Raw genomic sequence first — 5285 nt, 5'->3', positions numbered from 1 at the left:
ATCTCGATCCATGTGCCAACTAGCGGAATTTTTTTGATAAAGCGTTGCATCGTCACCGGGTTCTGACCCACGACCCAAGTTTCAAGTCTCTAGCTCACCACAAAGTTACTCAAAAATCGGTAGCAATATTCCGCTCGTTTTTCAGGGATTTTTTGTTATCTCAATTAGCACGCCACCTAGCGGACCTTTGTTTTCTATAAATTGAATTGTCATCGGGTATCGAATTATGTGCTAAGTTACAAGTCTCTAGGTAACCGGGAAGTTAGTTAAAAATGGATTGAAATATTCCCAAATTAAAATAAATTTTCCTAATATCTCGATCCATGTGTCACCTAGCGGCATTTTTTTGATAAAGCGTTGCATTGTCACCGTGTTCTTACCCACGGCCCAAGCTTCAAGTCTCTAGCTCATCGGCAAGTTATTCAAAAATCGATCGCAATATTCCCCTCGTTTTTCAGGGATTTATAGTTATCTCAATTAGCACACCACCTAGCGGAACTTTGTTTTCTATAAATTGTATTGTCACCAGGCCTCTTACTTAGTGCTAAGTTACAAGTCTCTAGGTAATCGAGAAGTCAGTTAAAAATGGATTGAAAGATTCCCAAATTAAAATTAGTTTTCATAATATTTTGATCCATGTGCCACCTAGCGGTATTTTTTTAGAAAATATTGCACTGTCAGCGGCTTCTGACTTACGACTCAAGTTTCATATCTCCAGCTCACCGGGAAGTTGCTCAAAAGGCGTTTTTTCAGGGATTTTCGTTTATCTCGATCCGTCTGCCACCTGGAGGTAGTTTGTTTTCCACGAATTGTAGTGCCATTGACTCGCAAACTATGTGCTAAGTTTCAAGTCTCTGGATCACCGAGAAGTTAGTTAAAAGCCGATCGTAAAATTTCCATTTTAAAATTTATTTTCTGTATATCTCGATCCGTGCGCCACCTGGCGGATTTTTTTTCACTTACGTTGTAATGTCCCTCAGATCTGAACTATGTTCAAAGTATCAAGTGTCTAGCTCAACGGGAAGTTACCGCAAAAGACTTTTCCGTGGGTCAAAAATTCGTATGGAAATGAGGGGACAAACCTGAAAGCGACTTAATATAAAGGTAAACAAAAAATACCGCTTTATTCAGCAATAAAAATACAATTGAATGTTTCGTGAGGGCAAAACGACCGCTGTGCAGAAAATCGATATTAATTTTTAACCCCAATGTTTTATTTGTCGAAATTGTACTAAAAACGGTTTCGAGAAATGTGTAACTCAAATGTATAACGAGAAAGTAGGTCTGTATATTTGACAGCTGTGAGCAATTAATTTTAATAATGTACTGAAATAAGTATGTAGATACGATTTTATTATAAACACGTACATATGCATTGCATGTATGTGTCTGATATGGATGCATAAGTACAATATACAAATGTGTGTATCTATGAAATTTTAATTCACGCTTTGACTGCCTCAAGACAAAAGTATTTCAAAATCATAGCACGTTATTATACGGCTCACATTAATATTCCAGCCGAAATCAAAATAATTTCAATAATTAAAAATTTCATAAGGTTAGGTTAGGTTAGGTTGGGTGGTAGCTTCCCTGATGAGAGGAAGCTCACTTGGACAACATGACGGTCCGTTGTGATACCACATATAATAAACTAAACTAACGGTGACGTAGATATAACTACTTAGAGAATCGTTGGGTAGCAAATATAAAGTTCCGAATGATCTCGATCTCAACCTTGGATAGCTCCTCGGGAGATCCAAGTGAGTCACGACCAAAATACTTTCGCCTAGTTCTGGCAAAAGCTGGGCAGTCAAGCATAAAGTGATTTGGTGATTCCACCTCATCATCCTCCATACAGCTGCATCAGGATGGAGTTTCCAATATATTGAGACGTACCGCATGGATACCCATGGGACAGTGCCCTGTCAAAACCCCAATGACCATTGATAGGTGAGCCTTAGTGAACCCAATTATTTCAGCAGACCTCCTGCCATCCACTTTCGGCCAGAAAGATCTTGATATCCTACAAGACGTAGTGTCCGCCCAACGTTTGCTGAGCTGACTCGAGGCCCAGCTATGGAAGAGCAATCCACAGGTGGCTAGCGGAATCCCGAAATCCCTACAGCCATCTTCATCCGATTCAGTTGTACCGATTCGAACTAAGAGATCCGCTTGACAGTTACCCGGAATATCACTATGGCCCGGGACCCAGAGAATCTTAATTGTAAAATAATTCGATGCAATCGCAAGTGTGGTCAGGCACTCCCAGACCACCCTCGATCGCACTGTAGTTGAGCTCAAGGCTTTTATAGCCGCTTGGCTATCAGAGTAGATGTTAAGTTCCCTAACCGTAGTAGCGCTGGATAGCATTTCATCCACCGCATCCTTAATCGCAGCAACTTCCGCTTGGAATACACTGCAGTGATCAGCCAACTTAAACTTGCGGCTTACATTTAGCTCTTGACAAGAGACCCCCCCCGCCAACCTTTCCGTCCAACTTCGACCCATCCGTGAACAAGTTAACCGGTCCCATGCCCCAGATAATTCCTCTTCTCCACTCCTCCCTCGGGGGAATGACTGGGGTGAAGGTTGTATAGGGAGCGGCCACCGGCATGCAATAGTCCGTCCTGTCCGGGATAAAGTCGAAACTAGCAAGAAGGCTAGAGTGTCCGAAATCAGAAAGCATATAACCCATATCACGAAGCCTGACCAACGACCGGGCCGCGGCTGCCTTTCCCGCAATATCTACTGGATGTATATTCAGCATGACATTCAGTGCCAAGGTAGGTGTTGTTCTCATAGCGCCACTGATGCCGATAAGCGCCGTCCGTTGCACTGACACTAGCATTTTGGAGGTGCTCGCCGTGTCCAGTGCTTTCCACCAGACCAGCACCCCAAAATTTCATAAGAAATACAATAAAAAATTTCTTTCTAACTTTTTATTGTTTAAACACTGTTAATGCAGAGTGGGTATACGTGAGGCTGGGACGAAGAGAAAGTAAATTTGAAGGCTATGTTGAGAGGGTCTGTGAATAAAAAAACAACTTGACTCATTCATTTAAAATCAGACTTATTGCAACTGAATTTTTTTGCACCTGATTTTTAAAGCTAATAACAAAGTATAATATCTTGTCTAGAGATGGTCTATAATTCCTTCTAACATCCTTTTAAGCTGTATCGTCACATTGCCTTATTTTCGTAGTTTGTTAAAACAACAAGCATACTTTTAGGAGCTTTATTGTGCATTGCAACGAGAAGCATACTTTTAGAGACTGCAACACATTTAGCAGACAAAATTAGGTAAAAACAATTTCAGAGTTCAAAAACATTTTAGAAGGAAATATTGTGGACTAGTCAAAACAAAAATCGGGCACTACACTCGCTGGAATTTGACTCCAGCTCTTAGAAGCGACAGAGTTGTCAGATTTTGAGCCAGCAATTAAGCTAAGTTCTAGAAACCTTCTAATATTGGCTTAGAGGAAAAGGTTATTTTATAACATTATACCTGGTATCTAATAGCGTTTTCTCGCTTGGTTGTCAAACAAACTCTGGTACCACTGTGCTCACATTTATTCGAAATGAGGTCTTCTCTGATAGGCCTAGTTCAACCTAAACTAACGCAGGACAAAAATAGTAGCAAATCAAATTTAAAATCGGATTTAAAACAACCTTGTTATAATAAACAAAAACTCTACTATTAGAAAAAATTTTCTCCGATTACATCGCAAATTAAGCTAAAATTTTGAAGCAACCTTTTTCAAATTTTTTCAACGACCCGCGTGAATATGTATTTGTAGTTGCAAAGCATTTTTTCTGTACACCTAAATGGTGGCAATAAAAAGATATAGGTTGTAACATATTTTAAGGCGTAATGAAAAGGCTGCGTGTTTTACTCAAGCAAGTAACAGTTAAACCTGAAAATTTTTCTCAATAATAAGCATTCAGCGGCGTATAAATACCACACATACTTATCTGTGCATATGTATAAAATAAGGCACACCTTTTGAAAAACATTCAACCTGTCGCCGTTGACGCCTAAATGACGGCAATATAGATGCTTTACAAATGAAGAAACCATGATTACTGTCAACTTGTCAAATGTCAAAAATGACATATTTTATCTAATTACAAATTCAAATTAAATCAGAATAAGTGTAAGTGCGTGAGTGAGTGTATGTATGTATATGAATGTTAACAAGAGACTCGATCCACAAACTTTGGATAATTTACTTAAGGTATGCAAGTAATTGCTTTAGTTATTTGTTTCAAAAAGTATGATTAAAATTATTACTTATATATTGTACACCATTAAAATGATACTGAAAGGAAACGTGTGCATATATTAGCGTACTCGTATATGAATATTTAATCGCAAAATTATACTTGGCCGTAAGAGTCTCAACGTAAGACTTCTTTTTTATAGCTCCGCTTTCTGTCTTTTGATGGTAAAATTTTTAATTGAAGAGGAAGGCAAATCGTTATTTACCTAAGAATATTTACAATGCAGTGGGAGCATGCTTTCAGCTCTTGTGATGTTGGTGGATGTCGATAAGGGTACGTCTATACCAGAGTATTGGCATTCATTCGTATAATATAGCCTAGCCTGACTACAAGATGAGTTTTTTACTGGCGTAATTAGTTCCGAAAAACTCATTATAACATCTTTCTTAAAACCTGTCGCATGCTGCGAATAACACCTAAAGCGTTACCTCTTATATCTCTAAAGTATCGGCACTTTTTAGAAAACTTAACTCCATATTGTCCGTCGCATGGTAGTCTAAAACGTTTGGCTATTCGCGTTGAAGACTAATGCTATTTTTTCAGGGATCATATTGGGACTGGTTGGTTTTTCCTAGGGCTTTCTGTCATACCTTTCACGCTTCTTGCCTAAGAAATTAAATATGACTCTGCCACTAAGTCGACATTAAATTGCTTTGAAGATCCAACTAACTGAGATTTCCAAAGAAAGCGTAATCGAACCATAACTGGTACAATGACATTTTTTCCCATCTGGGTACATAAAATTTGCTTTTCTTCTTCTTGTAGTAGGAGACTCCCCGAATGTTTTGGAGAGTTTTGTCAATGTTGATGAATCTTTTCCGGATATTGTTCTATTAACGGCTTGACCTTCTCGGGAACGGTTTGATATGACCACTTTGAATTTCCTTGGTCATCCAGACCCTTCTATCCGTGAAAAAATTGAGGTTGCAAGAGCGTCGACTGCTAAATAAACAGCATTTTCTGCGCGTAGGTAAGGTCGATAATTGGGTTGGAGAACCTTT

This window comes from Eurosta solidaginis, chromosome 2 (genome assembly GCF_040869045.1).
Source record: "Eurosta solidaginis isolate ZX-2024a chromosome 2, ASM4086904v1, whole genome shotgun sequence".
NCBI classification, from domain to species: domain Eukaryota; kingdom Metazoa; phylum Arthropoda; class Insecta; order Diptera; family Tephritidae; genus Eurosta; species Eurosta solidaginis.
Note: the sequence above shows the minus strand (reverse complement) of the source record.